Source organism: Zonotrichia leucophrys, chromosome 21 (assembly GCF_028769735.1).
Source record: "Zonotrichia leucophrys gambelii isolate GWCS_2022_RI chromosome 21, RI_Zleu_2.0, whole genome shotgun sequence".
Taxonomy (NCBI): domain Eukaryota; kingdom Metazoa; phylum Chordata; class Aves; order Passeriformes; family Passerellidae; genus Zonotrichia; species Zonotrichia leucophrys.
Window position 1 is genome coordinate 707,789 of NC_088190.1, and position 27,865 is coordinate 735,653.

Sequence of the window (27,865 nt, forward strand, 5' to 3'; positions counted from 1 at the left end):
TATTATTTATTTTACTCCTCATTCTCCAGGGCTGAAGCACTTGTTTATGTGCCCGAGAAGAACAGGTGGAACATTTTAACTTCCACGGAAGGGCTGTCCCATGGGAGCCACAGCAGCCCCACATCCATCCCAGTGAGGATCCACAGAACAGAAAAAGCCCTGAATTTTATTAACCTGACACACAGCGCTTCTAATCCATCCCCAGCAATTCTCTGCACTCACACTGAAATGTGCACTGAACAATTTCCCTGCCAGGACTCTGTCACCTCCTGAAACCCTAAACCACTGTGGAGTCCCCAGGAGGGATCAGAACAAGGGTTATATTTTTATATTATTTTTATATTTTATATTTATTTTTATATTTTTATATTTTCTTCTGGCACCTCAGATGCCACAGCAAGCCCCGAGAGGAGCTCAGCCACAAACATGGATCCAATCAGGTTCTGTGCTAGAACAGAACTTTATACAGCAGTGTTTGGTAAAAAAACCCAAGTGTAAAGTTCAGCATGTGCATGCTTAGCTGCATTCCCATTTATATTGCTGACTCCATGCCCTAAAAATCCACAGGAACAGCTTTTACCACCCCATGGGGGTGTACATCTTGTACATCTTCCTAGGGCAAATACAAGTGCCAGAGGACAAGCCTGACACGGCACACGGGGTCCCAACCCTCCCAAATTCCAGTGCAACTCCAACCCCAAGGTAAATCAGGCCTAGTTTGATTTAAAATCACAGCTATATTTATTTTTCACATTAGTATAGTCACTACAATAATTCAAACCACAGATCTCATTTTTTGAACTAAAACTTAATTTTTATCTTAAAACCTTCACGGGAGCATTGGTCACTTGCTACCTGAGTTACACACTGAGCATCAGGAGTGGTTTTTTAGCTCGTGTCAGGGCACAGAAACACCAAGGGATGAAGCTGTGAGAGCCCTGCAGCTCCTGCATCCCTTCCATCTCACCCAGAACAGCCTGAGCTCCCCGGGCAGGCAGCAGAGCCAAGGTGGAACCCAGAATCTGAAAACCCCACACAAACAGACGGCACCGTTTGGGTTCTGAACGCTGCTGAGCAGCTCCAGCTGCAAGAGGCAAATGCTGAACATGCTCTGAATGTGCAGAGGATGAGCTCAGCACAAAGGGGACAATGCAATTCCTGTCCAGAGGCACCAGAATGTGCAAACAGCCTGCACCCATCTCACAATTACTTTATTGCACCGGGAAAGGGCAATTGCTTCCCCAACAGCCTGATAACCCTGGGCTGCTCTTAACTCTTAAATACCAGTTCTAACTGCAAGCCCGGGCTGGGGCTCCAATTTAAATCTGATATTAAACACACAGGGCAAATCAGCTCTGTCTCACAGACTCTCACACATCAGCACACAAGACACCAAAGAACATTCAATTATTAAGCAGGAACTGCCACATATATATAAAAATCCATCCCCAGCTCTAATCTCGAAGGAATAGCTTTATTAGCAGGAAATGGAAATCTGATTTTTGGCTTCTTTGTTAGATTTCAATAGGAAAAGGAGCAAATACAGTGTGTTTTGACTGCTTGGAAGAATAAATTCTGTAGGGATCTGTTACTATGTCAAACTCAGGGAAAGAAGTCCCCAACCTTAAGTGCTTGAATTGTATTGACTCATGTTATGGCTCAGTCATTCCCACACTGATCTCACTGTGCTCATCAGGAACTTCTCAACAGCAAAAACCACAGGTTCAATTTGTGCCTGGCATTAAAAACCTGCTGTGGGCAGGACCAGAAATGCAGAGAACTTCCCACAGCAAGGACAGAACTGCAGATGCTGCTGGAACACTTACTGCCTATTAGCAAAATCTCAGTTTTATTTCAGAAAAACAAGTAATTCTGATCTCTACAAATAAGCAGATTCACCGAGGAAACACTGCCAAAACCAAGGCAATTTTTCTTGCAAGTCTCAAGAAAATTCAAATCAGCATTTAAGACAAAATGTATTTCATGTACAAAATTGGTGTTACAGACGCAGCAATTATCTAGACCAAAATTGGTTGCTTTCAGTAAAAGGTTTACCTAATCACAGCTTTTTACTGTCAGCTCACTTTAAAAAAAAGGGAAAAATAAGGGATGAAAAACCTGCAAGTATCTAAACTTTTAGGTCCCAGTACTAACACATTCCAGATTTGTTATTTCACGCTGTATTGTCATCTCACGAAAACGAAAGTGATATCCATTCACAGAAGACTAATTAAACCAAGTTTCCTTTCAAAATTTGCCATTCCTTCCCCAGAGAAGAGCACAGCTACATCGTTAATGCTGAATTTACAGCCTCCACTTCTTCTGTACTTCTGCTAACATTAGAAAGTGCCTGAATTCCAAACACAGCAATTACACAAAAAAAACATTATGAGAGAATCTACGCATCACAATCAAACACTATCTATGCCACTAGTAAAACATTAATCCAATTACCAAGCCCTTTTCCTGGATAAACTTGACACAAATGTTTCCTAGGGAAGGCCAGCTTGTTTTAATCATTTACATTTTTCAACACTATTTGTTCTCACTTCGTATCCAAAGGTCAGAACTCAAAGCACTACCCCAGGCAAACTTTGGAATAAATACTATTTTAGTCCACTCTTTTAGAAGAGTTTCACTTCTGCTAAGAAAGCTGAAGTACGACAAACCAGGTTTCCCTCTGATTCATTTCAGAGTGCCTGACATTATTTTTCATGAAGTTGTTCTGATAGTGTGCATTTCATGGGTCCTCTTTATTTATCTACATCATTAAAGGCTTTTCCAGTCTGCAGTACAGAGACATTTGTGCTGTGTTCTGAAACAGGGGAGCAGCAGCCAAGCAAGGAGCAAGGCTAAGCAAGGTCCGGGTGACAGAGCTGGGATTATCCAGCTCTGCTGACACAGCCCTGCTCCCCCAGGGCCCCTCCTGACACGGTTTTATAACATTAATAACGATTTGCACATTAAGCTGCTGTTCGGGGCTGCTGATCACTCCAGGTAAGGCTCCCCACTGCACTGAATGTTTATATCAGGGTGCCTGTTGGTCCGGACTACCTGCTTTAGAAACCATTTCTCATTTTATTTACCTCTAAAACACAAACCAGAACCACTCAGTGCTCTCATGTGTCATTTACTGAGTCTGGCACTTTAACTACACAAGGTTCAAGCAAAAATAAAAGTTACTTTAGAGCAGGAATAGGTATCTTGGCCAGAACATCAGAGCTCACAAAAACCAATAAAAGTGATCTGCAGCAATTTCTGCACCCTGCCTTCACTCACAGCTGCTTTTCTCACCAGCCACTGGCTCTCAGAAATGTCCTGGTAGCCACATATATCAACAAGTTACAAAATGCTGCTCTGCACTGTTTTAAAACTAAACAGTGTGAGCCTTCCAATCCAACATGAACCAGATCAGCAGAACCCCCAACATCTCCTGAAGCCCAGAACAATTAACAATTAACAATTAACACGTGCACACCGACCCAACACTCAGAGCCAGCTCCATGAGCTGTAGAGCCATTAAAGAATTAAACTGTAAGAAATGTAGAGGTGACTCCTGCCTGCTCTGCAGCAGAACAATAGGCAGCACAAAGAAAGACAAGGCGGTTTAGGGTTAGGTCAGCGATAAACAGCTTATTTCCTTCCCCACACACCAAAATCAAACCCAGGCCCGCTGGCAGGAGCTGTTAACCACTCACCAGGAGACAAAGCCCCATCTTTGTCACCTTCACACAAACAAAAGTGAGCAAAAGAGGCTTTGGGAGGCACATCAAGGGATGCTCCACAACCCGGAGTAAAACTGCCAAGACAGTTCTGACAGAACAGCTGTACACATCATTATGGTAATTAAAATTAAAGTCTCATCTACTTAGCATACAAGCAATTCACTGAACCTTAGTGACAAAAGGAAGGAACCATTTCCTCAAAGGGACACAGTCACACACAACTGGAACAAGTTGTCTGCTTACACTGAAGGCCACAGCAGAAAGGAGATAGAAAAGTATTCAAGAAGCAGTCCTGGCTATTTTAAGCAAAACAAAGCACTATCAACTCTAAAACACACACAAAGGAAGTGGTCGGATAGATTACGTCAGCCCTCGCCTCAATTCATAAATCCTAACCACAAAACAAGACAAATTCTGAGCTGCCTCTCTGGAATCCTGTTTAAAGCCAATACACGCAGCTCGGGTCTTAAAATACGCTCTCGAGCAACACTCGCTGATGCATCACTTTCAAACAGCAACCGGGGGGTGAAAAAAATTGTGTAATCCAAGTGAATTCTATCGCGCTGCCAGATCAAATAACATTTCCAGAAGTGCCTGCCAAGCACCCAGCCTGCCAGAGCACAATGAGCACTCGAGTGCTCGGGACTGAAACCACCTTTCACTGCTCCCACACATCTTTAGAAAACAGTTTAAACACTACCAAATTGCAGCGTTGGAAAAAAACAAATAGAAGCTTGGAAACGCTGCTCCTGCGCCGCTCGCAGCTTGCTGTCAGTCTGTCTGTCTGCTGATGGGCACTGGGCACGGGGATTCACCAGCGCCTGCAAGAACAAAAACTGAGGAAATGCGGGCTGGGCTGCGCGTCTGGAACTAATTGCCTGCAGATGAAGGGCTGTGCATGGAACAGCGCTGTCTGTGGGGCTGGAACCCGGCGGGTCCGAACCGGGTCAGAAAATACAAATCTGAGCAGCATCTGAAAGTGCACCTCACCGGGCTGCTATCGCCTCTTCCTCCTGCTCCATGCCCAGCAGTAGTGTTAAGTTTAAACCAACAAAGAAAGGAATGAAGTGGCCTTGTCACGCCATTTCCACTCCCCGACAATTAAAGCAGCCCCACATGGCTGGAGGAGCCATCCGGGCACACAATGCCCCACGCAGGGCAAAGCCACACGGACCCAGACCAGCTCAGATCCAACTGCAAAACAAAGCAGAGCCGGTTTCTTCCTCAGGAAACAAAGTGGCCGAGCAGGTCTCCTGCCACTATCTTAAAACACCATTAAACATCGTTTAAAGAGTTACACCACACACTGTCCCAATTAGCGCTTCAAAGGCATTCCATTGTACCGAGCGTAATGAAAAAGTACTTTCTTCCAGGATAAAGAAAATGCAATCCTTATCTCTTCATCTCATTCGCTTTTAAAAAACAGAATTAAACACAGCAGTCCGGCTACCCCAACTGTTTATATTTAGAACTGGGAGGTAAAGCATTTGTTATGGAAAAAGAAAAAAAAAACCAAACAAAACAAAACCAACAACCCTGCAGCCTTTAGAGCGTTCTGAACTTCCCAGGCCAATAACAACCTACCCACGCCTCACCTACCAAGTCGATCCAACTTTTTCCGAAAAAAAAAAAAAAAGCCAAAAAAACTGGAGCAACCCAAAGCGGAAAAGAGAATTAAGCCAAGCCTTTCCTCCATCCAGGCAGCTATCGTTAGCCAGGTGACAATTAATCAACTCGCAGAGCAGCCTCAATTCTCCTGCCGGCAATAGAACGGGAAGGCAGCGAGTCCCGGGGCACGGGGGGCACGGGGGGCACTCACTCACTCACTCACCGCGCTCCGGTGCGGCCGAGCCCCGAGCCCCGAGCCCAGCCCGGCCCCGCTCCGGCGGCGGAGCCCGGCGGGAGGAGCGGCGGCGGCAGCAGCAGGAGGAGGAGGAGGAGGAGGAGGAGGGCTCCGGGAAGGGCAGGCACGGAGGAAGCGGGGCCGGCGGCGCAGCTGCTGAACAAAAGGAGGCCCCTCCGCCGCCCAGCAGCTGCGGCCGGAGCCCAGCCGAGCGTCCCGGGCCCCCGGCCGGCCCCGCTGCTCCGGCGGGCTCGGCACCGGCTCCGCACCGGCTGCCGGCCGGCCCCGCTCCGCCTCCCGCCGGAACCGGGAGCCCCGTGATTGATGGCAGCGCTGGAACGGAGAGAGCGGAGCGGGGAGCATCCCCCGGGCCCGGCAGCCGGCGTGGGGAAATCACATCGGGCATGGCCAGGGTGGGAAATGAGCATGGGGTAACTCGGGGTGGGAAATGAGCATGGGGTAACTCGGGGTGGGAAATGAGCATGGGGTAACTCGGGGTGGGAAATGCACTCAGGTGGAAGGCATGGGTAACTCAGGGTGGGAAATGCACATGGGGCAGTTCAGGGTGGGAAATGCACATGGGGTAACTCGGGGTGGGAAATGCACATGGGACAGTTCAGGGTGGGAAATGAGCATGGGGTAACTCGGGGTGGGAAATGCACATGGGGCATGGCCAGGGTGGGAAATGCACATGGGGTAACTCGGGGTGGGAAATGCACATGGGGCAGTTCAGGGTGGGAAATCACATCGGGCATGGCCAGGGTGGGAAATGCACATGGGGTAACTCAGGGTGGGAAATGCACATGGGACAGTTCAGGGTGGGGAAATCACATCGGGCATCAGGGTGGGAAATGCACATGGGGCATGGCCAGGGAGCCATCCTGGCCAGGACCACGCTCTGCCACACTCTGCACAGGGATTTGGCTGCCCTGCCTTCAATTAGCAAGCCATTTTGTTCAAAATCTTCCCTACAACGCCTTCCTTCCCCCCATTAGGAGCAGAAATTCATCTGCTTTTAATTGGATTTTTTATAAAGAATGACTATTTATCTGACTGTGCATCTCCACACAAACCTGTAACTCATCCCCCAATGTCTTGTGCTGTTCCTCTACACCACAACCATGACCTTTCAGTTGTTAGTGCTGCCTTAATTTTCGAGCAAAGCCCTGCTATTTCCCTTGCAGAATAACATGCAAAACAAGTCATCTGTGTAATCCATTACCTTGGGGCAACATACACTTTATCCCTGCCGAGCAAATCCATTTCCTAGCTGTACAGTAATATTTTACCTATAAAATAAATATGGGAGTACACCACCTCTGAGCTAGTTTTACAAAGGCAAGTTTAAAAAAATAGATAAAAATGATAATCATTAAGGTTCACAGACCCGGTTAATTAGAGCAACACCCTCAAGTACTGCCTGCCAACTTCATCTTTCCAGAGGCTGCTAATTATTTGTAGTTGTGTATCTTCCTGCTATTTATCCATACCCATTTCCACCATTTTCATACTAGAGCCTAGGAGTCCTTCAGCAGACAAAGATCTAAGTTTGAAATTTACCCTGTACTTTCTAGAAATAGCTGCCTAAAAGCTGATTAATTCCAGCGTCGCAGGGCTGCTGTGATCAATACAAATTGAGGCGGTGCAGCACGAGCTGCACTCCTGCAATATTCATGGCACAGCAGCTCCTGAACTGCGCCTTGGCCAGAGCTGGTGCAAAACACACTTTGTGTGAGAGCCCCAAACCTGCCAGAGCTGGAACTCAGTGCTCCGGTCAGCACAAAGCGAGCACAGCGCCTTCGGCCTCGCTCCTCCATCTCCTCATCAAACCTGGCCCAACACCTGGCACACGCAGAAGGGAACTCACTGCTCCAGAGTGTATTCAAATCAGCTTTGCTCCTAATGACTTCCAAAAGAGCTTCCCAGCAGGAAGTTAATTCAGGCCAGGTTTCATCGCTTGAAAAATACCCCGTTTGATGGTTGTTGTTCAGAAATACCTTATCCCTCGGGGGCAGGTGACTCAGGCAGCTCGGATCACAAATCCCTAAAGTCAGTATATGTTGGGGAAAGGCATTCATAACAATAATAATAATTTTAGGATGCGTGGATTTCTTTGTATCCCGTTAGGATGAAAGTTGTCCAAACAGTGCAGAGCACAGCAGCTGGCAGTCTGAGCACAGCAACAGAACTGGAGACTATTCTTGAATCTCAGACACCGTCTTGCAAATCCAACACAAACCAACTTCCCAATTCAGCAGTGTGGGAGATGGCAGAGAAATCATCTCAAGTCCCATCTGTTTGTATACAGCATTCTGGAGATCCTTGAGTGAGCAGAACAGCCACAGCACTCAATCACCGACATCAGAGACAACTCAACTTTCACTAATTGGCTTTCCTAGGAGATATGGAGATCTGCCCCCATTTCAGAGACTGAAATAAAAAACATGCACAGAGTACAGCCTCAAGCTCCATTTTGCAATAGGGACTTTTTATCTGGTCTTTTGAAAATGGGCTATAAAAGATCTTTTCCTGGCCATGAAATACACCTTTGCTAGCCACAGCATTATAATCTTACAACAGCATTTCTTTTTGTATCCCTTCTGAAAGCTGGAGATCTGAAAAGTGGGGGGGGGGGAAATTGAGTTACACATTCACAAAGCCCATCAAGACCAGGCAAAATCTGCTTCCACATAGGTCAGGAAAATACTCTGGAAAGAGGAGACCTTGGGTGGACGGGCAGGGCTGGAACCAGTGCCCAGAGAGCTCTCAGTGCCCTCTGTGGTGTTTGGTCCAGCGTGCATCAGCCCTCTGGTGTTGCACAATGAAACAAAGCTCGGCTCCACCGCCTGCAAAATCCATCCCAGCTTTCTTGGCAGGCTCCATTTATCAAAACAAGCCTGTCATGTCGAGTACCATTAACAGATAATGAACTGAGACAAGGGATGCAGTTACAAGCAAAGCACTCCGCATGCTACAGGCCTGAGCACACAGCCAAGGGAGCTGATATTTACTATAAACATCATAATTAAATAGAACACCTAGCTGAAGAAACATTAAGGTCGTGACAATAAACAACAGAAGCTGGAAATCTGAAGAAATGAGGCTCTGACTTGCTGTCAGTAACTCCTGCCACAGCTCAGAGGCGTGTGCGCATCCAGCCCTGCACACCTTCTCCCGTGGCAGCTAAAATCTGGGAAGCACCTGTTAACTCACAGCTTTGGCTTTCAGCGCTTCCCCGAACGCTCTAACACTTTGTATCCTGTACCCACGCACTTCAGCTCATGAAAGATTGAGCGCTGAGAAGTGACAGACAGTGTATCTTCAAAGGGCTGGAAAATGTGCTGCTTTCCAGACACACGACTCATAACAAACGCGAATAATTCATAACTTCGCACCACTCCGACCCTATTGGAAGAATATTAAACACAGACACACAAATTGGAGGAATATTAAATAAAGATGTAATCCCTCCAAGACACGAGACCCATCAATCAGCAGCACTCCCCACTCCTGACAGAATGAGCTGTGGAGCACACACAAACATTCCACCAAAGGAGCCCTTCCTGCTCTCCCAGGTATGCAAACACTGGGAGCACAAACTAGCCCTAAACAGCCCTAATGAGATTATACAGATTACACGGGTCCATTAAGTTGTTTTTCTCCAAGAGTCGCTGATGACAGAGGTGCCACAAGCACTTGGAGCAGCTCACCCACACAGGTTCAGAGCAGGCTGCAGAACACCGGTGGCTCACAAGGACTGAAAGAACACAAAGGAGCCTTAAACGCCTTCTGAGAGCACGGAGACATGAACACAAGTGGTTCCTAAAGGCCAGTCCAACACAACCTCCCTGTCTAGCACTAACCCCTGCTAAGCTGGGCTTATTTTTAAAAGGAGACTCAACACTGCCTTCAGAGCTCCACTAAATCAAGCTCTCCCCTCAGATTTAACCTTGGCCAGGGGGAAGAGGAAGGCAGTGGGTTCATGGAGAACAAACTAACAGCTCAGTGTTGTCCCAGCAGCCTTTCCTTGTGTGTCATCACCGCAGTGCTCACCACAAGCTCCCCAGTCTGTGTCAGTGGTGTCACCCCGGCCAAACCCCCACGGCACCTCCAGTAAAATAAACCCGACACAGAGGCAGCTCCAGCTGCAAGTGAGCTGCAGAATTCCAGGGGTCACCTGGAGCTCTCCCAGCAGGGGAGAGCAATGGCTGGCTGGGCTGCCAGCAGGAAAGGTCACCTCCCTCCGCTCCACAGCAGCACCGAGTGGCTGGAACCCACTGCTGATTGTTTGCACTTGGACATCAAAGCACCCGGCTCCATCTAGACACAAAACCTTTGGTCAGGTGAGAGGTGAGGCTCTGTTCCTGTAAATAATGCAGCTTTCTTGGCACAAACAGCGAGAGGAACTGATCCCCAGCTCCTGACAAGACATTACTGCTGTCTACACACACATTGCTTCAAACCCGCTCGCAGCAGGAGCCGTGCCTGATCTGTGACACCCACGGGAAACCTGCTCTGAGCCGTGGCAGCACAGCACCAAGGCAGCTCCACAGTTACACGGGCTGCTCCTCCCCACTGCTGAACTGCTCACCTGCTGCGGGAGGAGAGCCAGGGCACTGCTGCTCCTGCCCAGCACAACCCACAGGCCAATTGGGGCTGCACTCCCAGCCCAGGGAGGCTGTAAACTGCTGTGAACCCTGCTGTAAACTCTGCTGTAAACTGCTTTAAACTCAGCTGTAAACTCAGCTCACAGCCCAACAGCCATGGCCGCTTCTGCTGCACCACACTGACACACAGAGCACTTCTCACAAACCAGCGTGCCAAGGGTTAATGCCATTTACAGTACAGCACTGGCATGAGCCATCCCCTTGCCTCTCTCCAATCCCCAAAAGGAACCTGCACCTTCACAGACCATGGACCTTCAGAGCTTGTTTTTGTTTGCTGGGTAAGGTTTCATTTGGCTGGGGTGAGGTTTCCCTGTCAAACAGAATTACCAGCACTATCTCACATTTTATGGCTCAGCAACTGAGGCTCCCTCCCTGCACTCACCTGGTGCTCAGGATGTTCCAGTGACCTCTGGCCAAGCCCTGAGTCCTCACAGGTCCTGTTAAACTCCAGCACCACAGCGGCGCTCGGGGCTCTCAGAACATCTGAGCAACTTCAGCCCCTTCTTAACGACCAGAATTGCAGGCAAAGCCCTCCTGTAACTGCCACCAGCAACTGCCACCAACTGCCCAGTGCCAGCCCTGCAGGTCACCCTGACACAGCCCAGCTGAGCACACAGGCACAGACCAAAGGCTGGCTCAGAAACACACCCAGCTCACTGCCCACACCTGTGCTCCCTGCTGCTGTGAGGAGGGGAAAGCTGCCTGTCCCTCATCAGGGAGCTGTGGCACAGCCCCAGAGTGTCCCTGAGAACGGGACAGGATGCCAGGGGTGCCTGGGACAAAGCCTGGGCTGTCTGAGCACACTCAGCATCCCTGAGAACAGGGACAGGATGCCAGGGGTGCCTGGGACAAAGCCCTGGGCTGTCTGAGCACACTCAGCATCCCTGAGAACAGGGACAGGATGCCAGGGGTGCCTGGGACAAAGCCCTGGGCTGTCTGAGCACACTCGGCATCCTGGCTGCCGCTGCCTCTCTGTCACAGCAGGCATCAAACAGCGACAGCGCTGCCCCAGGGAGCTGTGAGCACCAGGCAATTCACATGATAACACTGAGAAAAGCAGCGTTTTACAGGAAGGCCTGGCTTAGGAAGTGCTGGGGAAAACAAACAAACCAAAAATACCACAAAAACCCCAAACAACCAACCACAGCCCAACAAGGGAGAGCCCAGCCCTGTCAGAGCTCACTCCCAGGTGCCCATACAATGAAATGAGTGCTCCCAGCAGTGCCAGCCCAGCTCCTGCTGCCTGCTCTGCCCCCTGAACACCCAACTCTGCCAGGACAGAAACCCCAAACCATCCTGAAACCCTGACCCCAAACCCTCCTGAACACCCAATTCTACCAGGATGGAAACCCCAGACCCCAAATCCTGCTGAAACCCTGACCCCAAACCCTCCTGAACTCTGCCAGGACAGAAACCCCAAACCATCCTGAAACCCTGACCCCAAACCCTCCTGAACACCCAACTCTGCCAGGACAGAAACCCCTGTGGTCAAGCAGAAGCAAACCTGAGTCAGAGAAGGGGGCACAGCAGGGTTAAAACCCAATTTTAGGGCAATGATCTCAGATAGCTCCACCTCAAAAAGGGTAAAATTGAGCAAGAAGTACAGGATGATTTCTCTGGGAAGACAGAAGGGGGAAAAAAACCTTTTTTTTGTTTGTTCTGGTACTTCTCATCTGGTTTGTTTCCTCTTCTCTGTAGGGACGAACACTTAAATTTAAAAGTGTTTCTGTAAAAAAATCCCTGCCCTGGGAAATTCCAGATTACAGAATAGTAAACTGTAAGCCAAGAATATTAAAACAAAATGCAGTGTGTCTGCCAGATTTTGTGGTACTTAGGGCAAGACACCAACCTGTTCAGCAGCTTCTTGTTTTTAACACAAAGGAATGCACACAAGTCCTTTTAGAACATATTATCTTACATAGAAAAAAAAATCAAAATATTTGTCCAAAAAAGCCATTTAAAAGGAAAAATTTACATACTTGAAAATGTAACAAATGGATTGAAACAAACAAGAAGCTCTTTGTTCTCAGATGACTATAAAAAAGCAAACAAAATAAAATTCTCAATAGTTAAACGTGTGTGGGAGGGGTGAAGCCAAAGGAGGGAGGAAGAACTGAGCACATGCATCTTTTCCAGCTCTATCAAAGCAGCTGTAAAACAATGGGAGTTTGCCTGTTCTTCCCTCCAGTTTAAACTAAGAGTAACTCTGGGAATGGAAAACTTGATACCTCCATCAGAGCCTGTGGAATGTTTAAACTGCTGCAGCATAAAGCAAGCCCGTACTCACTGAAGGAAATGACTCCCAAATGCTTCCTCTGCAATCTTCCTTCCAGAGCCAGCCTGATCCTCCGCCGGGGCATTTCCTGCACTCAGCAGTGGAGCTAGCAGAGATGGAACATTTGCAATGGATTTACAGCTTTTACTGAGATCACACAGGGGATGGGAGCTGAGGCTGCAGCTCACGTTTAGAGCAGTGATCACTCACACATTCAAAGGCCTCTGAAAATTCAAAAGTTTGGGTTTTTTTTTCTTTTACAAGTGACAACAAGCACAGGATGTGACCGTACCTAGAATAACCTCTCCCCCCAGACAGGGAGATAAGCTCTAAAAACAGGAAGTTTGCAGTGTAATCTGGAGACAATATCAGCAGCCTGAAAGCACTCAGGTCCCATTCAGTCCCAGGAGGAGGGAACTCTTCACTCCCAAACCACAGCACAGGGCACTAACCCAGCATGGCTCCTCACACCTCCCAGAACCCCCGGCCATGGAATAATTCTCATTTCATCCCTCTTCTCTTCCACGAGTAAGCACACAAGCCAGCTTCACTCCCACAGGAAGCATTATTATTTTAGCAGTTTGCTGGACTCGTTTGGATTTGTTTTTTCTCCAGCAGACAGGGATTTACTGGTGCAGGGCTGTGTTTCACACAGCACTCAGTCTGAGCCACCTACACAGGAACTTTGAGTCAACTGAAAGGAAGCAGCAGATTTTTGATAGCTGCTATCAACCAATTAACAGCCAAAAAAGCTTTTCAGAATGAGTTTCACAATGTTGCTCACGCTGGAGATGAGGAGGTGGCAACAGCTAAGCAGGGCTCACGCCAACTCAGCAAACACTGTCACAAGGAAAGGATCCTGCTGTATATTTCAGAAATCAGAAATCAGCTCCGAGCTGCTTGTCAACACAATGCACGCTCTGTGTCAGTATCCAACACAAAACAACAGAATCACTCTGAAGGCTTAGGAATCCCATTCTCACGGCTGTGTTCTGATTCTGAACTTCCTTCAAATTCTCAAGTAAAACACACAATGGTCTTAACTCCGTTTATGTTGGTTATGTGTGTACCTCAGCTACTACAGAATGTTTAAATCAGTATTTTTAGGAAGGCTAAACCTGCAACACATCAGTTCTCCTCTTACACGGTTCCTTCAGTGGCCTATTAAAGAATTCAACATAAAAGGCATCCCAGGTGTTCTATTTAGCTTCTTGTGATATGGAGATAAAACAGCAAAAACTTCAGATACATAACCCCCACCAGCATGAGGCAACCAAATAATCCAAGGCATCCCAGCAGTGAGGACGTGTGAGAGGATTCAGTGGAATTTCCCTGGAAGCCCTTGCAGAAAGCTGTGAAATCCCAGAGTGCCATTCCCCCAGTGTAACCCATGTCCCAGCATTACATGTGGGATGAAATCCCCTCCTGCAGACTGCAAACCCAGCCCTGACACACACACAGGGCCAGTCCACAAAACAAACACTCAGCAAGGAAGTCCTGCATGAAACCCACAGGAAAAACAAACCCTCCTGGAGCAGGAGGATGTGAGACAATTCCCCCGTAACAACAAACAGCTTCAGAGGCAGCAAACACTGCAAACCCTTGAACAAGGGGGACAGAGCTGTGCCTGGGCTGCAGGGAGCTGCCAGGGCATTGCAACTGGGTTTGGAACCTGAAATGCAATTTCAGTGCTGCTGGTAGCCCCACTGAGAGCACTGAGGGGGAATCCACAAAGGACAGAAATCACAGAAATTCACAAAGCACAGAAATCCACAAAGCACAGAAATCACAGATACCTATAAAGCACCTAAATCCACAAAGCACAGAAATCCACAAAGCACAGAGCTCAGGGACATCCCAGGAAGCCCCTGAGTGTGCCCAAATCTCCTCAGCTGCAGTGCCCCCATGGACCAAGGAATAACTGAATGGGCATGGAAAGGGCACAGGGACCCAGAGGGACCATCAGGAACCCAGAAAGGAGGGCTCAGGCAGATCCCAACCTGTGATTCCCAGAATAAACCACAGCACCTTCCCGTTCAGCTCCCTCCCCTTCTGAGCTCTCTGTCTGGCTTTGGAGAGGTGAATGACAGGAACTGCTCGATTTCCATGCTAATGTTTTATCAGAAAGAAGTATACATGTCACATCATGAGCTCGTTAACAATCCATTCCTAAGCCTTGTAGTAAAGCTTGGCAGGCAACTTCCTCCTGAAATGAGATCTGCTGCTTTGCTTTTTAGGATCTGAACATGCTGGTGTGGCACATCAAGAGGTAAAAACACCATTTAAAGGTTACACTTTGTTCCAGGTTCACAGAATCAGCACTGAGCAGTCACAGAACACACACCAGGTTGTCCATTTCATTCTTTATTACCCTCAGCCATCAAGTCCCAGGAGGAAACTCTGAAATCACTTCTCTGCTGCAGCACACGTGTGTGTAACTTCACATGCAGGTAAACATGCAGCTGTGTAACTTCATATGCAGCTGTACAACTTCACATGCAGGTAAACATGCAGCTGTCACTCCTCTCTTCCCCCTTCCCAAGGAAATCTCCCCTCTGGGGTACCAGGAGCCAGCCAGGAACTGGATTTAAAATGTATCTGAAATAAGCAGAGCTCGCTGGACAAATGAGGTCAAGAACAAGGCTGACAATGGCCTTAGATTCAGTTCTTGGAATGAAAAGACAAAGTCCCTTTCATGGCTCCCACTACAAAGAAACCCATCATTAGACCTCATTTTTGTCAGTTCATACAAAGGCTGAAGATACAGACAAGTGGTGTTTAAAGGAAAAGCCTTTGAAATGAAATGGCTCCCAAGAATATCCCTCCATCCAGGGCAGAAGGAAACTTTCCTCCCCTCCCTTGTCAGTCCAGCTGAAGGTGGCAAGCAGTGTTTTCCTCATTAGTTCCAGACCTGGGCTGGGCTCTGAGGTTTGTTTGTGGGCTTGGTGGCTGCTTTTGTTTTTTAAATAACCTTTAAGACATCTCTCTGTTGATTAAACCATTTTCATCCTTCAATGAGTTTGATTCCTATTAGTTCAGACTGCAGAGAAGACATTGATTTTTACTATGCTCAGGATCAAGAGAAGTAACAGCTTTTCCAATTAAACAACTGCTCCCCACGTTAAGTAGAAAAATATGTCCACAGCAATAATGTGCAGGCATCCAGAGCACTGTGCAGTGCCAGCAACAGCTCACACACATGCTTGTAATAACTTTAACCTTTAACTCAGGAACAGGAAAACTCCATGAATTACAGACAGCTCAGCCCCAGTTAGCTCTGCTGATAAGAAGCTGGAGCACTGAGAGGCTCAGAATCACAGACAACTCATCTTCCAGCTCAGAATTACCATCATCCCACCACACAAATCACCACACTGGGCTCCCACCTACTGAAATAGAAATCACAACCAGAAATGGTCAGAGGCTGCTGCCTCTCCTCTCAAATGAAGCTTTTATACCAAACAAATCCATACAGTTCTTGTGTTACAGCCTTTCACAGGGCTGCACTGTAAATCAAATATTTTATTCCACACCCTGCAGCTATTTCCACATTTAATAACTGACATGGGAGACAAGTTTTAATCTCCATCAGGCTGAAACAATTACTGTCCTCATAACCACTCAAGTCAGAGGTAAAAATTACGAGATTTCTATTACCCAACTGCATATTCAGGGGAAACAGTTACACAGAGAACCAGCAGTGGAACAGAAACGGGAGCCCAAACAACAGTGCCCAGTTTTCAATGTGCCACAATGGTCACTGCTGGCACTCCAGGCTTTCTTTAAGCCAGAAAAGAACAGAACAGCCCTGCCAAAAACCAGCACAGAGACACGAGATCTGCACAGACGTGACACTTGCAGATGTAAATATTCCCCGGCCAAAAACTCCAGCTTTTAACTTTTTCTTGGCATCAAGGAAACAACTGCCATGCTTGGAGGAAAAATCAATTAAAACACAAGCTTGAATTAGAGAGCTGGGAGTCAGCCCTGAGCACCACCAGCACCTGGAGGCTTCACAGAGCCCAGGAAATTCCCTCCCGAGGACTCTGGGGCAGGGTCACAGGACTGCAAAATGAAAGGGAGAGATGAAAGTGTCACACAGACACACACAGCCAACAGCAAAAAAACCCCTGTGTGAAACCTCACTGTGGAATTTGTCTGTTATTACATGTTTTACTACCAGTTATTACTGGCTGCTAGAAAGGGATATTAAAAATCACAGCAGGTCAAGACACTGCTTCTTTCTCTATTAATATATTGAGGCAAAAATGCAGTGATTCACCTCCTGTCCAAGAAAGGGAGAAAATGCCATCAAGTCTGAACCATTCATCCTTTTATTTATGCTCTCTAAAGACCTCCAAAGATACTTAAACATCCAAATTATTTAAATCAGCATGAGAACACAGGAAGGATGTTGGAGCTCACAGTGCAGGAATCCCCCTAGAGCTAAATAATTAAGCAGCATCTTGCAGAAAAACTCTCCAGGCCAAACTAATATTCAGGTTTCCAATAAAGAGCGAGCCCATGTGCTGGGGGAGGCGGGCAGAGCCATTTTTATTGTTTTAATTCAGCAAAACGTCACCAGTGGCTGCTCAAGAGGGGAAGGAGACGCTGCCTTGGCTCAGAGCACCCTCTAGAGCCAACTCCTCATCCCTGAACCATCGGGGTCCCAGCCCGGCCCTGCTCCCTGCACAGCTCTGCAATCAGCAATATTTCACCTCTGGATATCGGGGAACTCGGCAGCACTGCATGCTCCAGGGAATAAATGTATTTTCTGAATTTACACCTGGGGTGCATTCATCTCTGCTCTCCCTGAAGTCCCACCCGTGTGCTGATAACAAAATGAGACACCACCTCTGATCAAAGTACAAAGCTATTAAAAATAAGGCACTGTTTCCCAGCTGGAGGAGAATGAGCCACCTCATCCTGAATAAAGACTCAGCTCTGTTTTCCAAAAATTCACATGCACCTTTCACTGAAGTGAATAAAGAACCTTCTCTGTTTCCCAGATTTTTTATATCAGGCAGAGCATGGATTGCAGGAGCCATCCTTGAACTGGAGTTTTTAATTATTATTTGTAAGTGAAAGATTTTAAGGCATAGGATTTCAGTTAATTAACATCCACTTAGTTATCAAACTATGACCAAAAGACCCATTTCAGCCTCAAATGAGGGTAACTGCAAATGTGTCATTAAGTTCTCACTCATTGACTGTAAACTTTTTGCTTCAAGCAGGTACACCTAAAAGAGAACAGTGACACAAGGAGCAGTGTAGAGAGCCTCTAATCAGGAACTATTGATAAATTCAATTATCAGGGATTCATTTCTTCCAAATCCCAGCCCTTAGGAGGGGAAGGACCACAGAAAAACCAGAGTGCAGAATGCAGTGATGTCTTTTTGGTGTTATCCCCCCAATCAGGCAGAGCTGGCTGAGGACACAGAACAAGTTACACAAGCCCAGCAGTTCCCAGGGAGCTGTGATAATCCTGAAACAAGGGGCAGTGCTGTTCCTTCATCCCACCACCCTCATCCTCACTCAGGGCCACAAGAAGGCAGAGGAACACGCAAGGTCAGCTCCCCCCTCAGACCTGAACCTGTGCTTCAGAAAATCTACAATTATCCTGCCAATTTGCCTTGATGAGGACACTCATCCTTCATCTGAGGGGACTCAGAGACATCTCCCGAGGATCTCCTCTGGACACAGGGCTCTGAGAACTCAGGGCTACCTCCAAACAGCCATTCCCTCAAAGTAAATCACAGGGGAAATGAGGAGTTTAAAGAAAATTATTTAATATTTAAACAAGTTCAACATAAAGCCAAAGAGGCAGAAGAAAATAATTTGTCTCTTCAACACAAAGTCACTGCCAGGAAAATAAGGATTTGGAAAAGGTCAGAAAAATTCTTGGCAACACAAACAGGCGGAAAGACTGATGTACAGAGAGGACAGAGCACACTTCCATCACAGACTGCCTGCCTCAGAGATCCTTGCTGCAACGCAATCACAGCTTTGAAGGCCAAATTAAGTGTCACAGCCAGCCCAGGGATCTCCCAGCCTCCTGCTCACAGAACCTGCAGTTCCACAACAGTGCAAGAAGCAGTCTGAGGTTTTAACTGAAGCCTTCTCACAAGTTTCTTTGCCTTAGAACATCAACCAAGAATTAAGCACAGTAACTAAAACCTCATCTACGGAAAGGCAAACCCAGAGCCTCTGACAGCTCCAAAGCTCAGCACAAACTCTTCCCAAAAAGGATCAATGTGCAGCCCCTGTTCCAGCAGAACCCATTCTCTCTGTAACCCCCTGCTCTGATTCTGAACGTGAGCAAACTGCTGTGCACCTAACAAAAATTACCTGCAATTCCACTGACACAGCAGTAATCTTGGTGGCTCTCACAGCTTTTGCTAAAGAGCAATTCTTCAGACCTCATTTCCCTTTCACTTGACCAAAATAGAAAGATTAAGGTAAGCCATTTACAGCGCGGAAAAGGAAAACTTATTCCATGTTATTTTTAACCAGCTACACTGAACTTAAAACCATTCCCAGAAATTATGCCATGGCTTTCAGCAGCAACACTGATGCCTCCCACAGCTAAAGGCTGGGCATTTCCTCCCTCCCTTACATTAATGTGTTTATCCAAGCATAATTCCATTAGCATTATGTAACACAGACAATCTTCTTAGGCATTTTGTCATTGTCTCACCCAAAACTCACCCTGCACACGCGAGCCCTGACTGTGGGGCTGTGATCCCACAGCTGTCCTGTGCTGACACACAGGAGCTGGTGATGCAGAGCTGAGCTGACACCTTCAGCTGCTGAGCAGCTCTGCTGGATCCTCAGCCAAACCCCTCAGAACACAACAGCATCACTGGCCAGGGCATCTCCTCCCCTCACAGCAATAAATTATCCTAGCACCTGGGATTTTTCCTCCAAGAAAACAAATCATTTTAAAATATCTTTCATGTTTATCAGCTGTCTACCCCTCCTGCACACTGAACACAGCAAGTGCTATTTGCAGTTGTGTCTGTAATTTGACATTAATTCCTTAATCTTCTTAAGGCAAGGCAAGCCTGTAGATCATTACGAGGTTATTTAGAAGAGCACATCTCAAGTGCTACATGAAATGTACATTTTATTAAGAGAACAAGTTAACTCAAGTTTTGTGTTTTGTCATCCCCACACCTGACAAATAAATCAATCTCCTTTGGAGAGCAGTGAGCAGATGCCCAATGGAGCAGGGTAATCCTCTTTGGGGGGCACAGGGATGGTAACGAGATTGTGGGGCTTTGCCAGGGCTCAGCAGGACTGTGCCCTTTGCTGACACCATTCCATAACAATGCCAGGGCAGCATCTCCCCTGGTGTCCTGGCCCAGCTGGGAGCACTGGACAGCTCCCACTGTCCTGCTGTCCCCTCCTGTCCCCTCCTGTGCCAGGCCAAGGCACACCAAGCACAGGCTGCTCCAAAAATCCACCTTTGGCAGCCTCTGAAACCCCACAGGGGCTTCACAAAGCCTTTCCAAAACACTGGTAATAAACAAAATCAATCCAACCCCCAAGCAGCACAGGGCAGGGACTGCTCTGCGCCCACCACACACCATCCTCCTCCTCCTCCCATGTACAAAGGCCTTCAGCCACACCAATGCTGAAATCCAAGTTCCAAGCCAAGGGGTTTAGTTAAGCCAATAAAGATGAGCTTAGAAACAGCTTTTAAAAAATTACCTGGGCAGGGTCAGCTCCTGAACTGAGTCCTGGGACTCACACTGGTGCCCTGGTGAGAGGAGGAGAGCAAAGCCACAGCTTCCTCAAGTTTAAATTGTGTAAGCAATTCCTGTGCTTAATTTCCAGAGCAAGATTCACTCTGATGCAAATTCACATATTTCACTTGCTCATACGATGGCTCCTAAAGCTGATTTTGTGAAAAACAGGATGTGAAAGAGCAGCTACAGCTACCAGCAAAGTATTTCTTGCTAGTTTTACAATCACAAGGCATTTTGTAATTAAATTGCTAATGCTGCAGAACCTAGTTTTGGTCAAATGTACATCTAATTACATTCATCAATTAGCCTGTAATTGCATTTTGCTATTTTTAATTCCTAAGACTTTGCTGGGTATATTTGACAAACTGATCTTCCCTGCTTTTGGTTCCTGGGATGGGGTGGATGAAAATGCCAGACTACAGAAGAGGCTGAATGGTTGGAAATACCCTTATGCTCTCAAATTCAGGTTTACCTGGAACACAGCAATGACCTGCAGTGGCCAGAGGGCCAGAACGAGTGCTCACAGTGCACACAAGCTGAAAAGGGGATTCCATCACTACCCTGCCACATTCTGGTTTCTAGGTACATTTCTGAATGCAGAAGTGAGCTCCTGAAACTGTTCTTTTCTGCCTCAGAAAAGCTTGTACCCAAGTGATTACTGTCATTTTCAGGGGAGATAATCTACCAAAAATAAAGGAAATCCCATTCTGAAATTTTACTTGCACTGTGAGCTCATCTGGTGGAAAAAATGACATTTCAGTACCTTTTCCTCCAAAACACCAGTGGAAGGAACACAGAGTGAGGAATACTTTGCTTCAGGGTTTTGCCTGAAGGTTCATGACACAATTATAAAAACAAAAATGAGCTGAGTAGGAAACATTTTTTGCTGGAACCCAAAGTGAACAGGCAGGCAGGCATTGATCATCCACCTCCTCTCTGTAGCACGTAATTAAACAGACAACTTCTATTTCCAGTACCAAGACACAGCTGAGGCCATGAAACAAGGAGCTAAACTTTGCCAGACGTCCCCACAATGACACAACGAAAGCAGAGGGTTTGTTTCTAAAAATAAAGATGCAGATTATCCCACTAGGAGTTATCTGCCATTTCCCCACAAGAGCCATCAGCACTGTGGGGCTGCATGACTGCAAACCCATAGCCTGTGTCAGAATCAGCACACTTCAAAAATAAAAATCTTCTTCAGGAGCAGCAATACCTTCTCCCAGCCACTGCAGACATGCCCTGCTCTGGAGGGGCTCCTGAAGCACTCCTGGAATCTTTCAGAAATTATTCCCTAAGCAGAGAGCCCTAAGCTTGTCAGGGATCAAAGTTTACAGGGATATTTAAACAAACTTCCTTCCCAAAGTCATGACTGCTGTTGAGATAGTGAATTACTCTAGGCACACTTCACCCACAGAAATTCTGCTCTCCGTGATGAGCCAGCAGTAATTGTAACCGAGAAAAAACTAATCCCACTTTAAGAACTACTTTTAATGAATTTCAGCTCTATGTGCCAATTCTGGTTAAGAACCCAATAACTTTGGTGCTGCAGCTGATTAGGATCCAACCGAGTTGGATTTGCTGCCATTTACATTTCTCAGAATGCCCTAATAAGATCAAGTGTGATCCAATAGCAGCAAATACAAGATTTTGATTTTTTTTTCCACCAGACACCACAAAGAAATCTGAGTTATTACCCAAGGTAGCAAACAAGTCAGCACGCCTTCAGCTGTGGTTAGAACCGAAACTGTCAGGCCTCACTTAGCACGTAGAGCTCTGCCTTTGCATATTTCTGTGTTTGTCTCACAGCTTATTAAGTTTTGCAAACAAAAGCAGTCGCGCTCTTGCCAACAGATTATCGCGTTTTATTATCAGGGATCATCCCAAACCATCAATGCACCTACAGAAAGGAGAGACTCGAGCTGCAAGTGTCCCTGGGCAATGGCAGGGGGCTCCTTTGTATCAGCAGCAGGCACACAGCAGCGTTTGGAATTGCAGGATGGTGTTTTCATCTGCCATGACAGCTGAGGCTGTGTAGATACCAAACACACAGTAAATGCAGCAAGCATTCCTTTTAATAAACTGCCACGGAAAAAGTATGAAAAAAATGATTCAAGCTGAGGACATATTGATGGGTACAAAATCCTCGAGGCATTATGCAGCTCACACAGGCTCATGGATCAGTATTATTGCAGCTACCAGAACCCGTCAAAGCCAATTACCCCGGGGAGAGGGGCCGGGGCTCGGGGCGGCGGCGGCGGAGCTGTCACAGCCAATTACTGCCAATGTTTTATTTATGGCAGGATACACCTGATCAGCCAACAATAAAGCCATTTTAGAGAGGCTGATTACAAACACTGAATGCAAAATGGCAACAGCTGGCAGGGACCGGCAGCCGCACGCGAGGGACGCCGGCCACCCAGGGCACGGGCAGTGGGCTGGGACAGGGGCTGGCAGCCCCTGCTCCTGCTGCGCCCCCAGATCTGTCCCCAGCCCTGTCCCCAACGCCCTGACCCAGGCTCCATGTGCATGCACAACTCTGAATGCCTTTTGCTGTTTCTAAGGCATGGGTCTGTGCATTTATCTCAGCATCCTGTGCCCCCAGATCTGTCCCCAGCCCCGTCCCCAACGCCCTGACCGAGGCTCCATGTGCATGCAATGCCTTTTGCTGTTCAAGGCATGGGCTATGCATTTAATCTCAGCATCCTGTGCCCCAGATCTGTCCCCAACCCCGTCCCCAACGCCCTGACCAAGGCTCCATGTGCATGCACAACTGAATGCCTTTTGCTGTTTCCAAGGCATGGGTCTATGCATTTATCTCAGCATCCTGTGCCCCCAGATCTGTCCCCAACCCTGTCCCCAACACCCTGACCGAGGCTCCATGTGCATGCAATGCCTTTTGCTGTTTCTAAGGCATGGGTCTGTGCATTTATCTCAGCATCCTGTGCCCCAGATCTGTCCCCAACCCTGTCCCCAACGCCCTGACCGAGGCTCCATGTGCATGCAATGCCTTTTGCTGTTTCTAAGGCATGGGTCTGTGCATTTATCTCAGCATCCTGTGCCCCCAGATCTGTCCCCAACCCTGTCCCCAACGCCCTGACCGAGGCTCCATGTGCATGCACAACTCTGAATGCCTTTTGCTGTTTCTAAGGCATGGGTCTATGCATTTATCTCAGCATCCTGTGCCCCCAGATCTGTCCCCAACACCCTGACCCAGGCCTGCCGTGCCCACCACTCCTCTCACACACACGTGAATCCACCTACTACAATGGATTTAAGGAATTACATTCGATATGGAAGGAAAGCAGGCAGGGGAGAGGGGCGAGCAGAAAACGCTGACACAATTTGGAGATAAGCCCACAGAACATCTCTGCTGTGCAACTCCAGCCTTTATTTCAATTGCCCAACTCAGCTGACAGAAGAAAAAGGTTATCTGCAGGAAAAATATAGAATTTTTAACATTCTCCAAGGCTTGAGAACCTGCTTTGTACTTATCTGTCTTCATCTTACAATATACTACCTGCATTTTGAAGTTAAACAGATTTAAGTGGACTCAACATCAGATCCCAAAGAAAATATTGATTTTTTTTTCCCCACAGATATATAAACTGTGTCTAGTTTTATTCACAGCAATTTCCATTACTTCCAGGAAAAGGGCAGAGCACAGAGCTGCTCTGAATGAACAGCTCAGCCCTTATCAGGTGAATATGCAGTGGGGAAATTCCCTTTAAGCAGCCCTGACCTCCCAGGAGAAGCTGTATCAGCCACTGAGCTGGAAGTTGGCACTTACAGATCATTTTCTTGTATTATTTTGCTGCCTTAAGTTCCAGCTGCCAATATTTCCTGTCCTTCCTGCTGGAGGCTGAATCCTGACCCCATTCCCAAACCACAGAGATGTGCAGGAGATTCCACCCAGCGCTGCTCTGGAAATGGGATTTCCACACACCTGAAACAGCCAACAAGCCCCAGGTGTTAAGGGCTGGGCAGCTTTTGTCTCAAGTATGGCCTTTTCAAGTACCAGATCCAAGCTGAATGGTGCTCCCAGTATTTTGTAAATTTGAAAAATCTATGGAGAAATGGCAAAAAGAAACTGAAAGCCCAAAGACACAGAAACTAAAAACCCCAGGACTACATATACCACTTTAAAAGGTATTAAGACAAGACACGAGAGAATTGGGTATGGCCTTCCCTAGAGCAGACTGCAAAGAGTGCAGAAAATGGGCATTTTGGCCCTGAAATCAAAGTATGAAAGGAATGGCTGTTGGGTGCCAAGCTGAGCACTGGATCCTCGGGTTCTCCCCTCCCTTTCACATATCATATATGCAATATTCTTCAAAGGCTCGTTTTGTTCACAAGGCAGACACTGTGCAAGTACAGCTGCAGAATAAGGCAGCATTTGAACACAAAAATACACTCCCTATGCAGAGTTTTGTGTGCACTTTGATACATTTTTAAAAATAATCTGTCCTGTAGGTATTCAAAGGAGCTACACGGGTATCTGCCAATAAATTTCATCTTTATTCTTTTCTCTCCAAATGCACGCCTTTGAATTTAATCTAACTGTGCCACCATCACCCAGCCCATTTGTGTGTGTGATGCTGCAAACAGATTTAATCAAGGCAATGTTTCCCACTGGAGTGCCTGAGCTCCCCAATGCCCTGGAGAATGCGTTTGGTTTCGATGTGAATACCTGACAGGGACACCCCACCCCTCGGAAAAAATAAAATCAGGAATCCAGCAGATCTAACAGGGTGTCTCACAATGGAGTTGCACAGTGTATGCACTCAATCGCTCCATTTCCCAGAAGATTCATTACAGTTCCATTAGAAAGTCAAATCAGGCAATTCTGCAGTCTGGTGAAAGCTAGCATATGAAAGCAGGTTAATACAAAAGAATTTCATTTTAAATAGAGGACATTTAGGACTTTTAAAAGCAACATTATGATAAAAATTTCAGGGTGTTTATTCTGGCTTCAGAGCACGCTTTTCAAGTCTCGTTCCAGTGATGTAGCTGATTTTCTAAGGACGCAGGGAGGGGATGCTGGATCTCCAAGGTTTGCCATCTTAATTACCCTGTGCTCCCACACGTGGCTCGGAGTCAGGACAGATGTCCTTGTCCCTGCAGCAGGCAGGGCAGGGCTGGGGCCAGCTCTGAGCAGCAGAATCCATCCCCAGTGAGTGAGTGCATCCCTCCCCAATGAGAGCATCCCTCCCCAGTGAGAGCATCCCTCCCCAATGAGAGCATCCCTCCCCAATGAGAGCATCCCTCCCCAATGAGAGCATCCCTCCCCATTGAGTGCATCCCTCCCCAATGAGAGCATCCCTCCCCAATGAGAGCATCCCTCCCCAACGAGAGCATCCCTCCCCAATGAGAGCATCCCTCCCCAATGAGTGCATCCCTCCCCAACGAGAGCATCCCTCCCCAATGAGAGCATCCCTCCCAGCTCCCAAACCCCAGGGAGCTGCATCCCAGACACAGGTGCCATTAACTACAACATCCCAGGCATTTGAAGTTTCCTGCTTACCTCACAACACAGGTATTATATCTAATTATTACCATTTAGAACCTTGCCTCCATCTCAGCAAGGAAAATGCAAACAGCGAATGTAATTACTCACTAAACTAATAATGTAAGACCTGATTGACAGGATGGAAGGAAAAAACATTCGGTTCAAAGCAGTTTTAACTTGAGTATGAGCTCAGCTGAATGAAGACAACCAATTTCAGAGCCATTCTCACTACAAGCAAGGCAGCCCCAAACACACAAGTCACACCCAGAGGCAGCAGCAGCACCAAAGCCCCAGAACAGAGTGGCTGTCACAGCAGCAGCCTTGGCAGCATTAATGATGAACTTCAGGCACCCCTGCCTATGTTTAATTTAATACAAAACCAAATGCAGTCAAAACATCTGGTGCATTATTGATGGTTACCATGATAAATGAGATTTGACATTTCACAGGAACTCATTAGATATTCCACTTACACCCCACATTTAAAGTGTTTCTGATTTCACATCTCTCTGGAAAACACACACTGTGTGGATATTGAACTGGTATTTTTGACCCCACTGTTTTAAAGGCATCGACTTGCACAGCTAATTACTGACACTGAGAATTCAGGCAGCACAGAGCACATCACTCAAGTGATGTACAACCCCTCTGCTAACCCAAACCCTCCTGAAATCCAGGAGGATTTTTGTGCTGTCCCATCTGAAGGGACATCTGGTGCCACTGCTGCCCAGGGATCCTGCAGGGACCCCCCAGGAGCCCCCCAGGCTCCCTGCACCCCTTTCCATGTCTGAGGGAGATAATGCAGGAACAAACGCGCTGCAGGCCAAGCAAGAACTGCCTCCCTTTAATTTCTCACATCTCGACTCGAGAGCTGCACAAAAAGTTATTAAAATTAATGCAAACTATCATAACTCTGTCTTTTTATTACTGGTAATATTCCTTCTAAAATATTAGTCTCCTTGGCTGAACCAGCATGTCTTTTTGAAAATTGTCTTTGAAGATCAGAAACTCCTTAGCATAAAAAGTGAAACATGCAATCATGTTAATTTGACAAGGTAAAAGGGGGAGAAAAAAAATCACTTCAGCTTAGTATTTCTGAAACTCAGGCTATTCTTTCATTAAAAAAAAAAAAGGCATTTTTCTTTCATGGTTCCCACTCCAGTAACAGAAGTGAGGATGTAACAAAGGCTTTTGGCACTCCAAGTGTTTTAAAAACAAAACAAGTAAGTTTCAAACCTGGCGAGCAGCCAAAGCAAACATCTCCCATCTCACATGAAATTACTAAGTTTGAATAAATTGCTGAAGCTCAAACAACCCTGGCAATCCAGTGAGTGCTCATCCCTCCTTGTTTGCATAATCAGCACCACAGCTATATATATATATATATATATACACACACATGTAAGGAGGAGGCAAGAGCCTCAGCACATGTGTTGTATAAACAAGAAATTCCAGCTGGAATTTCTCACTCTTCCTTCCCAAGCTAAAGTGAGCTGTGTGCCCGGCCAAAACACCCCATTATGCAGTAATTTTATCAAAAACAAACACAGAGCATCCCCCCATTCCCAGTTTTCTATCAAAAACTCCACACCCAAGAACTTCATGAGCTGGCAGAAGCATCACAGCATCCCAATACCCCAGTGCAGCTTACGGTAACACTTTGTGCATGTCAATGCTGTGTTCCCAAATCATTTGTTCCTCTCTGCTTTGCAGCAGGGAAGGCTCAGAACAGCCCATTCCTCCCTGCTCGCATGGACCACAGCGTTCCTGTGAGTAATCCCTGTTCCCATTCCTGTTCCCAAACGTCTGTGGGCACCTCTGCAGTCAGCAGTGATGGCAGAGCTGCAGAACAGCACGTTCAGGCTGATCAGCACCCTGAGAGTCACAGACTGCTCCGAGCCATGCTGGGGGACAGCAGTGCCAGCACCAGGGGTGACGGGGATGCTGCCAAACCTCCCATTTCTCTGAGGTTATAATCACAGGGGTATGCCCTGGGAAAGCAGGGGCTCTGCCCCTCCTCACAGGCTCTCCTGAGCACACAGTCCAGGTTCCACAGGCACACCAACCCACCCACACCAGGGCAAACACACAGAGC

The 27,865-nt window shown here is 47.1% G+C and overlaps 1 protein-coding gene and 1 long non-coding RNA gene across 2 annotated transcripts in view; one reads left to right on the forward strand and one right to left on the reverse strand.

The window, feature by feature from the left end:
* Positions 1-27,865, reverse strand: part of RERE (arginine-glutamic acid dipeptide repeats) — a 166,532-nt gene that overhangs the window by 122,521 nt on the left and 16,146 nt on the right. The window lies entirely within an intron of this gene.
* Positions 5,257-8,021, forward strand: LOC135456780 (uncharacterized). The gene is made up of 2 exons (XR_010442609.1): positions 5,257-5,443; positions 7,696-8,021. It is a non-coding gene; the product is annotated as an uncharacterized LOC135456780 (long non-coding RNA).